Source organism: Scophthalmus maximus, chromosome 1 (assembly GCF_022379125.1).
Source record: "Scophthalmus maximus strain ysfricsl-2021 chromosome 1, ASM2237912v1, whole genome shotgun sequence".
Lineage (NCBI taxonomy): Eukaryota > Metazoa > Chordata > Actinopteri > Pleuronectiformes > Scophthalmidae > Scophthalmus > Scophthalmus maximus.
The window spans coordinates 29,323,235-29,336,659 of record NC_061515.1 but is presented as its reverse complement, the minus strand read 5'-3'; the positions used below and the strand labels follow the sequence as shown (position 1 = coordinate 29,336,659).

The 13,425-nt window shown below is 42.4% G+C and overlaps 1 long non-coding RNA gene across 2 annotated transcripts; it reads right to left on the bottom strand.

Annotated features, from left to right (window-relative positions):
* Nucleotides 1–10,272: 10,272 nt before the first annotated feature.
* On the bottom strand, nucleotides 10,273–13,367 carry LOC118309781. 2 transcript variants are annotated; one of them, XR_007031003.1, is made up of 3 exons: nucleotides 11,517–13,367; nucleotides 10,541–10,671; nucleotides 10,273–10,411 (listed from the first exon to the last, which is right to left on the bottom strand). It is a non-coding gene; the product is annotated as an uncharacterized LOC118309781 (long non-coding RNA). The 2 variants fall into 2 exon arrangements; XR_007031002.1 differs by having other exon boundaries at nucleotides 10,278–10,414.
* Between the last annotated feature and the right edge of the window lie 58 nt (nucleotides 13,368–13,425).

Sequence of the window (13,425 nt, the reverse complement as noted above, 5' to 3'; positions counted from 1 at the left end):
GTTCCACCCCAAAAACACAAAACAAATCACTGTGACGAAACACTTTGTGACGTTCCACCCCAAAAACACAAATCACTTTGTGACAAATCACTTTGTGACAAATCACTGTGTGACGTTCCACCCCAAAAACACAAATCACTTTGTGACAAATCACTTTGTGACAAATCAGTGTGACGTTCCACCCCAAAAACACAAATCACTTTGTGACAAATCACTGTGTGACGTTCCACCCCAAAAACACAAATCACTTTGTGACAAATCACTGTGACGTTCCACCCCAAAAACACAAAACAAATCACTGTGACAAATCACTGTGACGTTCCACCCCAAAAACACAAAACAAATCAGTGTGTGACGTTCCACCCCAAAAACACAAAACAAATCACTGTGTGACAAATCACTGTGACGTTCCACCCCAAAAACACAAAACAAATCACTGTGTGACGTTCCACCCCAAAAACACAAAACAAATCAGTGTGTGACGTTCCACCCCAAAAACACAAAACAAATCACTGTGTGACAAATCACTGTGACGTTCCACCCCAAAAACACAAAACAAATCAGTGTGTGACGTTCCACCCCAAAAACACAAAACAAATCACTGTGTGACGTTCCACCCCAAAAACACAAAACAAATCACTGTGACAAATCACTGTGACGTTCCACCCCAAAAACACAAAACAAATCACTGTGACAAATCACTGTGTCGTTCCACCCCAAAAACACAAAACAAATCACTGTGTGACAAATCACTGTGACGTTCCACCCCAAAAACACAAAACAAATCACTGTGACAAATCACTGTGTGACAAATCACTGTGTGACAAATCACTGTGACGTTCCACCCCAAAAACACAAAACAAATCAGTGTGTGACAAATCAGTGTGTGACGTTCCACCCCAAAAACACAAAACAAATCACTGTGACAAATCAGTGTGTGACGTTCCACCCCAAAAACACAAAACAAATCAGTGTGTGACAAATCAGTGTGTGACGTTCCACCCCAAAAACACAAAACAAATCACTGTGTGACAAATCACTGTGACGTTCCACCCCAAAAACACAAAACAAATCACTGTGACAAATCAGTGTGTGACGTTCCACCCCAAAAACACAAAACAAATCACTGTGTGACAAATCAGTGTGACGTTCCACCCCAAAAACACAAAACAAATCACTGTGACGTTCCACCCCAAAAACACAAAACAAATCACTGTGACGTTCCACCCCAAAAACACAAATCACTTTGTGACAAATCACTTTGTGACAAATCACTGTGTGACGTTCCACCCCAAAAACACAAATCACTTTGTGACAAATCACTTTGTGACAAATCAGTGTGACGTTCCACCCCAAAAACACAAAACAAATCACTGTGTGACAAATCACTGTGACGTTCCACCCCAAAAACACAAATCACTTTGTGACAAATCACTGTGACGTTCCACCCCAAAAACACAAAACAAATCACTGTGTGACAAATCACTGTGACGTTCCACCCCAAAAACACAAAACAAATCAGTGTGTGACGTTCCACCCCAAAAACACAAAACAAATCACTGTGACAAATCACTGTGTGACGTTCCACCCCAAAAACACAAAACAAATCACTGTGACAAATCACTGTGACGTTCCACCCCAAAAACACAAAACAAATCACTGTGACAAATCACTGTGACGTTCCACCCCAAAAACACAAAACAAATCACTGTGACAAATCACTGTGACAAATCACTGTGTGACGTTCCACCCCAAAAACACAAAACAAATCACTGTGACGTTCCACCCCAAAAACACAAAACAAATCAGTGTGTGACGTTCCACCCCAAAAACACAAAACAAATCAGTGTGTGACGTTCCACCCCAAAAACACAAAACAAATCAGTGTGTGACGTTCCACCCCAAAAACACAAAACAAATCACTGTGACAAATCACTGTGACGTTCCACCCCAAAAACACAAAACAAATCACTGTGTGACAAATCACTGTGACGTTCCACCCCAAAAACACAAAACAAATCACTGTGACAAATCAGTGTGTGACGTTCCACCCCAAAAACACAAAACAAATCACTGTGTGACAAATCACTGTGACGTTCCACCCCAAAAACACAAAACAAATCAGTGTGTGACGTTCCACCCCAAAAACACAAAACAAATCACTGTGTGACGTTCCACCCCAAAAACACAAAACAAATCACTGTGACAAATCACTGTGACGTTCCACCCCAAAAACACAAAACAAATCACTGTGACAAATCACTGTGTCGTTCCACCCCAAAAACACAAAACAAATCACTGTGTGACAAATCACTGTGACGTTCCACCCCAAAAACACAAAACAAATCACTGTGACAAATCACTGTGTGACAAATCACTGTGTGACAAATCACTGTGACGTTCCACCCCAAAAACACAAAACAAATCAGTGTGTGACAAATCAGTGTGTGACGTTCCACCCCAAAAACACAAAACAAATCACTGTGACAAATCAGTGTGTGACGTTCCACCCCAAAAACACAAAACAAATCAGTGTGTGACAAATCAGTGTGTGACGTTCCACCCCAAAAACACAAAACAAATCACTGTGTGACAAATCACTGTGACGTTCCACCCCAAAAACACAAAACAAATCACTGTGACAAATCAGTGTGTGACGTTCCACCCCAAAAACACAAAACAAATCACTGTGTGACAAATCAGTGTGACGTTCCACCCCAAAAACACAAAACAAATCACTGTGACGTTCCACCCCAAAAACACAAAACAAATCACTGTGACGTTCCACCCCAAAAACACAAATCACTTTGTGACAAATCACTTTGTGACAAATCACTGTGTGACGTTCCACCCCAAAAACACAAATCACTTTGTGACAAATCACTTTGTGACAAATCAGTGTGACGTTCCACCCCAAAAACACAAAACAAATCACTGTGTGACAAATCACTGTGACGTTCCACCCCAAAAACACAAAACAAATCAGTGTGTGACGTTCCACCCCAAAAACACAAAACAAATCACTGTGACAAATCACTGTGTGACGTTCCACCCCAAAAACACAAAACAAATCACTGTGACAAATCACTGTGACGTTCCACCCCAAAAACACAAAACAAATCACTGTGACAAATCACTGTGACGTTCCACCCCAAAAACACAAAACAAATCACTGTGACAAATCACTGTGACAAATCACTGTGTGACGTTCCACCCCAAAAACACAAAACAAATCACTGTGACGTTCCACCCCAAAAACACAAAACAAATCAGTGTGTGACGTTCCACCCCAAAAACACAAAACAAATCAGTGTGTGACGTTCCACCCCAAAAACACAAAACAAATCAGTGTGTGACGTTCCACCCCAAAAACACAAAACAAATCACTGTGACAAATCACTGTGACGTTCCACCCCAAAAACACAAAACAAATCACTGTGTGACAAATCACTGTGACGTTCCACCCCAAAAACACAAAACAAATCACTGTGACAAATCAGTGTGTGACGTTCCACCCCAAAAACACAAAACAAATCACTGTGTGACAAATCACTGTGACGTTCCACCCCAAAAACACAAAACAAATCAGTGTGTGACGTTCCACCCCAAAAACACAAAACAAATCACTGTGTGACGTTCCACCCCAAAAACACAAAACAAATCACTGTGACAAATCACTGTGACGTTCCACCCCAAAAACACAAAACAAATCACTGTGACAAATCACTGTGTCGTTCCACCCCAAAAACACAAAACAAATCACTGTGTGACAAATCACTGTGACGTTCCACCCCAAAAACACAAAACAAATCACTGTGACAAATCACTGTGTGACAAATCACTGTGTGACAAATCACTGTGACGTTCCACCCCAAAAACACAAAACAAATCAGTGTGTGACAAATCAGTGTGTGACGTTCCACCCCAAAAACACAAAACAAATCACTGTGACAAATCAGTGTGTGACGTTCCACCCCAAAAACACAAAACAAATCAGTGTGTGACAAATCAGTGTGTGACGTTCCACCCCAAAAACACAAAACAAATCACTGTGTGACAAATCACTGTGACGTTCCACCCCAAAAACACAAAACAAATCACTGTGACAAATCAGTGTGTGACGTTCCACCCCAAAAACACAAAACAAATCACTGTGTGACAAATCAGTGTGACGTTCCACCCCAAAAACACAAAACAAATCACTGTGACGTTCCACCCCAAAAACACAAAACAAATCACTGTGACGTTCCACCCCAAAAACACAAATCACTTTGTGACAAATCACTTTGTGACAAATCACTGTGTGACGTTCCACCCCAAAAACACAAATCACTTTGTGACAAATCACTTTGTGACAAATCAGTGTGACGTTCCACCCCAAAAACACAAAACAAATCACTGTGTGACAAATCACTGTGACGTTCCACCCCAAAAACACAAATCACTTTGTGACAAATCACTGTGACGTTCCACCCCAAAAACACAAAACAAATCACTGTGTGACAAATCACTGTGACGTTCCACCCCAAAAACACAAAACAAATCAGTGTGTGACGTTCCACCCCAAAAACACAAAACAAATCACTGTGACAAATCACTGTGTGACGTTCCACCCCAAAAACACAAAACAAATCACTGTGACAAATCACTGTGACGTTCCACCCCAAAAACACAAAACAAATCACTGTGACAAATCACTGTGACGTTCCACCCCAAAAACACAAAACAAATCACTGTGACAAATCACTGTGACAAATCACTGTGTGACGTTCCACCCCAAAAACACAAAACAAATCAGTGTGTGACGTTCCACCCCAAAAACACAAAACAAATCAGTGTGTGACGTTCCACCCCAAAAACACAAAACAAATCAGTGTGTGACGTTCCACCCCAAAAACACAAAACAAATCACTGTGACAAATCACTGTGACGTTCCACCCCAAAAACACAAAACAAATCACTGTGTGACAAATCACTGTGACGTTCCACCCCAAAAACACAAAACAAATCACTGTGACAAATCAGTGTGTGACGTTCCACCCCAAAAACACAAAACAAATCAGTGTGTGACAAATCAGTGTGACGTTCCACCCCAAAAACACAAAACAAATCACTGTGACGTTCCACCCCAAAAACACAAAACAAATCACTGTGACGTTCCACCCCAAAAACACAAATCACTTTGTGACAAATCACTTTGTGACAAATCACTGTGTGACGTTCCACCCCAAAAACACAAATCACTTTGTGACAAATCACTTTGTGACAAATCAGTGTGACGTTCCACCCCAAAAACACAAATCACTTTGTGACAAATCACTGTGACGTTCCACCCCAAAAACACAAAACAAATCACTGTGTGACAAATCACTGTGACGTTCCACCCCAAAAACACAAAACAAATCACTGTGTGACGTTCCACCCCAAAAACACAAAACAAATCAGTGTGTGACGTTCCACCCCAAAAACACAAAACAAATCAGTGTGTGACGTTCCACCCCAAAAACACAAAACAAATCACTGTGACAAATCACTGTGACGTTCCACCCCAAAAACACAAAACAAATCAGTGTGTGACAAATCAGTGTGTGACGTTCCACCCCAAAAACACAAAACAAATCACTGTGACAAATCAGTGTGTGACGTTCCACCCCAAAAACACAAAACAAATCAGTGTGTGACAAATCAGTGTGTGACGTTCCACCCCAAAAACACAAAACAAATCACTGTGTGACAAATCACTGTGACGTTCCACCCCAAAAACACAAAACAAATCACTGTGACAAATCAGTGTGTGACGTTCCACCCCAAAAACACAAAACAAATCACTGTGTGACAAATCACTGTGACGTTCCACCCCAAAAACACAAAACAAATCACTGTGACAAATCAGTGTGTGACGTTCCACCCCAAAAACACAAAACAAATCAGTGTGTGACAAATCAGTGTGACGTTCCACCCCAAAAACACAAAACAAATCACTGTGACGTTCCACCCCAAAAACACAAAACAAATCACTGTGACGTTCCACCCCAAAAACACAAATCACTTTGTGACAAATCACTTTGTGACAAATCACTGTGTGACGTTCCACCCCAAAAACACAAATCACTTTGTGACAAATCACTTTGTGACAAATCAGTGTGACGTTCCACCCCAAAAACACAAATCACTTTGTGACAAATCACTGTGACGTTCCACCCCAAAAACACAAAACAAATCACTGTGTGACAAATCACTGTGACGTTCCACCCCAAAAACACAAAACAAATCACTGTGTGACGTTCCACCCCAAAAACACAAAACAAATCAGTGTGTGACAAATCAGTGTGTGACGTTCCACCCCAAAAACACAAAACAAATCACTGTGACAAATCAGTGTGTGACGTTCCACCCCAAAAACACAAAACAAATCAGTGTGTGACAAATCAGTGTGTGACGTTCCACCCCAAAAACACAAAACAAATCACTGTGTGACAAATCACTGTGACGTTCCACCCCAAAAACACAAAACAAATCACTGTGACAAATCAGTGTGTGACGTTCCACCCCAAAAACACAAAACAAATCACTGTGTGACAAATCACTGTGACGTTCCACCCCAAAAACACAAAACAAATCACTGTGACAAATCAGTGTGTGACGTTCCACCCCAAAAACACAAAACAAATCAGTGTGTGACAAATCAGTGTGACGTTCCACCCCAAAAACACAAAACAAATCACTGTGACGTTCCACCCCAAAGACACAATTCACTCCACACGTCACAGCACAGTTACATTGGTAAATTTCCACCACTGATGAGCAAGGACCCATCAGTGGTTTATAACATTTCCAATTGAAACATTCACAATTGTGCAGCACAGAACAAAGCTCTTTAATGTGTGACATTAGTTATAAACTCTTGTTTCTCATGTGGAAACTAAATGCGACTTCCCGTGTCCTCAGGTTCCTTCTGGAGGAAACCAGACTGACTGCTCGTCCTGCTCCACACAACCTGTGGATCTTCTGTGACATGCTGGTTGGTTCCACGACGGCGACTCTGTGGGCCCTGTACGGCCACAAGTGAACTGAAGTTCACAAACTTATTATTGAAGAATATGAAAACTTTTTACTTCCTGTTTTGATCCGTGATGTTTCAGGTCAGAACCCGTTCACAGTGGAGCTCCACATTCAAACCTTCACATGAAAAACAATCTCTTCTGATGTAGTTACCCAGGGTCAAGTGAGGTCAGACCCCTGGATGAAACACTTGCTGGAGGGCGGAAATTAATAGAATGACACAATAACAAAATTGATTTAATGTGATTAATCAAATTACATTACACTTGTCACTTTAAAGCATCATTTGAAAACCTGTGTAATGTCTCAATAGGACAAACATCTCGTACAAACAATTGACAATAATATATAAAGCACTTTTCATTAATTTACCTCAAGGGAATAATAATATATAATAATATATTTAATTTTTAAAGCGCTTTTCATGAACCCAAAGCGCTGGTTCAAAACAAATCAAGAAAACAAACTGGGGAAAAAAAAGGGTAATGGGGCGGGGGGCAGGGAGGGCAGAGGGGGGGACGCAGGGCAGAGGGGGGGACGCAGGGCAGAGGGAGGGGCAGAGGGGGGGGACGCAGGGCAGAGGGGGGGACGCAGGGCAGAGGGAGGGGCAGAGGGGGGGACGCAGGGCAGAGGGGGGGGACGCAGGGCAGAGGGAGGGGCAGAGGGGGGGACGCAGGGCAGAGGGGGGGACGCAGGGCAGAGGGAGGGGCAGAGGGAGGGGCAGAGGGATATGTGGAGGAGAAGAGGTGGTTTTTAGGCGTGACTGAGGTGGTGAGGGAGTCAGAATCACGGATCTCTTGGGGAGGGGGTTCCACAGCCTGGGAGCAGCCCTGGAGAAAGATCCGTCTACAAAGACACAGTTTGGTTTTGGGGGTGGAGAGGAGACCGGCAAGGGAAGAGAGAAGAGTTATTGAGGAAATACACAAGTACAGAAACAACATAAAATCTATTCTTCTACATCTGATGATTTCCCCCCTCATTGCCAAGACCAAGATTCTGTCTGTTACGATTTACATTTAATTTGTTCCTATGACCAAAAGACAGACTACTAGAACGACTGACAGTGGAAATTACATGAAAATCATACTACAGACAGAATTATGATCTTAAAAATAATATTTTAATATATGATATAATATTATTAAAAAATTGCTACTTATAGTAAAAAGATTAAATCATGAAAAATAGCTTGTATGATATGAATGTTTATTAACAGTTAATATCACATCCATTGTTACAGTAACTGTATCCACATGTCGTGTTAAAGAGAAGCTCAACCAGAATGTGGATCATAGAACACATTTAATTTATGTTCTACGATTCAATTCTTAGAAGATTTTTTCTGGTTTGATCTAACTCACTTTGTCCAGTTGATCTGTGTCAGTGTGATGGTGGAGGAGGAGAAACCTCCAGTCCAGAAACTACAGGAACTCCAACAAGAACGACAAAACAACCAACGGATCAACGGACCGACCAACAGACCAAACAACCGACGGATCAACTGACCGGCCAACAGACAAACGGACCGACCAACAGACCGGACCAACAGACGGACCAACAGACGGACCAACAGACGGATGGACCAACAAATAGACCAACAGACCAACGGACCGGATCGACAGACCAACGGAGCAACAGACCCACTCACCTACAGACCAACCATCACACCAACTGACAGAAGAATTAACTGTACAATGAACAGAAATGCTCTGTTATTGTTTTTATGTAAAGAATGATATTTTTCTAAGAAGCTACTTTCCATACAACACACTGGATGTCAGGATATTAACGGTGGTAATCATCATTCATATCTTTACAAACTATGTTTGACGGACCGACAGACGGACCAACAGACGGACAAACAGACCGACCGACGGCTCAACAGACGGACCGGATCGACGGACCAACAGACCGACGGACCAACAGACCAACCAACAGACCGGATCGACGGACCGACCAACAGACCAACAGACCCACTCACCTACAGACCAACCATCACACCGACTGACAGAAGAATTAACTGTACAATGAACAGAAATGCTCTGTTATTGTTTTTATGTAAAGAATGATATTTTTCTAAGAAGCTACTTTCCATACAACACACTGGATGTCAGGATATTAACGGTGGTAATCATCATTCATATCAATACAAACTATGTTTGACGGACCGACAGACGGACCAACAGACGGACCAACAGACCGACTGACGGCTCAACAGACAGACCGGATCAACGGACCAACGGACCAACGGACCGACGGACCAACAGACCAACAAACGGACCAAGAGACCGGATCGACGGACCGACCAACAGACCAACGGATCAACAGACCCACTCACCTACAGACCAACCATCACACCGACTGACAGAAGAATTAACTGTACAATTAACAGAAATGCTCTGTTATTGTTTTTATGTAAAGAATGATATTTTCCTAAGAAGCTACTTTCCATAGAACACACTGCATGTCAGGATATTAACGGTGGTAATCATCATTCATATCTTTACAAACTATGTTTGACGGACCAACCAACGGACCAACAGACCAACCAACGGACCAACAGACCAACCAACGGACCAACGGACCGGATCGACGGATCAACGGATCGACGGATCGACCAACCGATCAACGGATCAACGGACCGACCAACAGAGCAACAGACCCACTCACCTACAGACCAACCATCACACTGACTGACAGAAGAATTAACTGTACAATGAACAGAAATGCTCTGTTATTGTTTTTATGTAAAGAATGATATTTTCCTAAGAAGCTACTTTCCATAGAACACACTGGATGTCAGGATATTAACGGTGGTAATCATCATTCATATCTTTACAAACTATGTTTGACGGACCAACCAACGGACCAACAGACCAACCAACGGACCAACAGACCAACCAACGGACCAACGGACCGGATCGACGGATCAACGGATCGACGGATCGACAAACCGATCAACGGATCAACGGATCAACGGATCAACGGACCGACCAACAGACCAACAGAGCAACAGACCCACTCACCTACAGACCAACCATCACACTGACTGACAGAAGAATTAACTGTACAATGAACAGAAATGCTCTGTTATTGTTTTTATGTAAAGAATGATATTTTCCTAAGAAGCTACTTTCCATACAACACACTGGATGTCAGGATATTAACGGTGGTAATCATCATTCATATCTTTACAAACTATGTTTCATTGTTTGGTCTCATTCATCAAAATCCATGAATTATTCTCTGAAACATCATGTTAAAAAATGTTAAAGAAAGAAATAAAACATCCCTGGCTCCGCCCCTTTGTCCAGATCCTCTCTTCCTCAACGTTCAGGAGCGATTCATCCTGCTGACACACAAAGACAAATCTTTAACATCATAAGTCTGCATTATGATTTAATAAAACTGGGAGGGGATGTAGTGACCCTCTATGCCATATCCATACAAACTATGTGTTTATGATTAAATTCGTTACCTTGATATGAACCCAGGTGAAGGGCCCAGGTGAAGGGCCCAGGTGAAGGGCCCAGGAGAAGGGCCAGGCAGGTCCACATCACTGAGTCCGTGTCTGTCTGATCATCTTCTTCCACACAGTTCAACATTCACCTCGATGGAAGCGAGAAGGACGAGTTATTGAGATGCACAGGTCGAGAAGTAACAAATCAAAATGGCCTCCAGTAGGTTACATGTTTCCACCTGTGGTGTTAAAGAGTTCCTGTGTCCATGTGCTTAAAAAAGACCTGAGAGCTTCAGTGCCCTCTGGTGGACACTACATGTCATCTGTTTATAATCCTGCTGACTAACACGCCACATGTTCTCATATTTAAGACCATGATTCTGTTAGGATTTTCATTTTAATATATATATATATATATATATATATATATATATATAAGAGCAGAGAGAGGCTGCTGTCCGACCGACGGACAAATGGACAAAGGACAGAGAAACCGTCAAAGAACCGACTGAAATCTTAAAAATTAGCAGCATTAATAATTAGATGTCTCCTGCAGTGGACAGTTGCCTCTGCGGCCCTCACATATAAAAAATATATATTATATCTGTAAATTAACTTCATTTAATTTTCCACTATTGTTTGTCGTATGATCTTCATTTCTTTGAACACTAAACAGAGTTATGGTCTGAAAAATGTGAGGAAAAACATCTGACTTGTTCATAATAATATACAAATTGCTACTTTTAAATAATTTGTAATATTACCACAGGAATTAAGTTCAGTTGTTCGGTGGCGTTTATTGTTTTATTGATTTATGATTTAACTGGTTGAGAACAGAGGAGGAAACAGCTTCTTTGAAATAACGCATGATTCAAGTCACTTCTCCTTCAGTCTTCACAGTGAAGGTTCGAGTCTCCTCTTCTTCAGGACCCACGTGGTTCACAAAGGGTTGTTAATGGCGTCCACACACACACACACACACACAGTAAAGTACCTGGACGCCGCAGGTGAGGTCTCGTCCGGTCGTTTCACTCACTCGACACAAATCGTCTCCACAGTTCGTTGTAACTTGACAACTTGTGCAGTAACGAGGTTCACAACGTTCAACGTGTTGAACCGTGAACCGGACTCGTGACGACTCGTGTCTTCTCGTATCTTCGTGTCTACTCGTCTGGACTCGTCTCGACTCGTGTCTTCTCGTGTCTCGGTTCGTTTCCTATGCGCTCGCGCCGCGAGCTGCCCAAACTATATCAGTGCGCAGGGCGGACGCTGATTGGCTGCCCGAGTCGGCCCAGGTGCTGCCACTGTAATCAGGTACCACCAGCTGCTAATTAATTAAAGGCGGATTCCCCCGATTTGTCCCGTTAAAGGTTGATTTGATGATCAGGAGGAAGAGTCAAAAAACTGCAAAACAAATGAAGATAAAGATGAATATTAGTTGTGACACTGACTCTACTTTATCCTTAGTCTGTAACGAGTTGTTGGATTCACCATTTCTTCACCTGAGTGGTGAAGATGGGATACATACTCACACAACCCTCATTTATGAAAGTTGTGCTCAGTTGGCTGCAGTTTGCAACTTCACCACCAGATGCCGCCAGAGAATGACCTCATCACACTGGGGCTTGACATCTCGTCCAAGTCTTCAAATGTATTTATCCCAAGTTCTAAACTGCAATGAATTGCATTCGTCTGCCTTGTAGTCGTGCAGCGTTTGCAGCTTGTCAAATCCACAGGTACAATGTATATCCTTTATTTGATGGTTTAACATGATAATCTATTGAAAAATGAAGGGAAACATACAGAGATATACAGTATAAATCTAAGCCTAGATACATTTTGTGGCAGCACAGAACATATAACATTGCGTTCCACCTCTAAATTGCGTGAGATGGCAAAAAATAACCATTTCTTCTCGCACACACAAAACCAAAGCCAAAGACGTCGTGTGTGTGAAGAGAATTTTAGCGCTCGCACTTGTGCACACGGTGAACACAGATTAAATATAAAATATGTGCACATCCCTGCTAGTTTAGAGCTAACATGAGTTTGGTCCACAAGTTGATTTCAAACAGATATAATCAAGATTCGCTCCACGTTGTGGGTGAACGCACCTTTAGAAATGCTAAGAGAACCCCGAAGGTCAGCGGAGGAATGAGAAAAGGGAACGTATGGAAATCTGTGCCGGTTTTACAATCTTACAAAACAGGAGCAGAGAAAATCAATCAATACGCGTGATGGCCTCATAGCTGCACCACACCAACAGACTGTATTCTCATAACTCATCATCATTAAGTTGATTGTCATGATCACTGGTGCTGCCACAGTGACAACAAGTCGCACACCAGTGGCCTCGCTTGTTCATACAGTTAATCCACACGCACGGCACAGGAGCGTTAGACCGAGCTTTTCAGTTAGTCATGGAACACACACACACACACACACGATATCTGGTTGTAATATGATTAGGTTCTCGCCTCATTTTGATAATTGTAATGAAAGAAAAGGTCATAATTAGTCTCGGGAGCACAGCTGGATTCAGAGTCTCAGGATTGTGAAGCCGTCTCACGCGGTCTGTAGTCCCCTGGGGTCAAGGTCGATTACTTCTTTTCCAGAGGGACGAACGTGCCCTTCAGTGTGACATCACAGCTCGGGATTAGCTGCTCCGAGCACCTCAGACTTCAACTAGTCTTGTCTGAACAATTGATTCATATTTAGAAGGTAAGGACTGTTGGTCTGCGCGCTGCTGGCGGACGGGAGGTGTGAGCCATGGAGTCTCAGTTCTCACTGTGCCGCCTCCAGGGAGTACCGTGCTCAAGGTAAAGTATGAACTACAAATATTTGACTTAACTTTATGCATAAAGAGAACTCGAAGGTGTCTACTTGACATCCAGTTTTTCTCA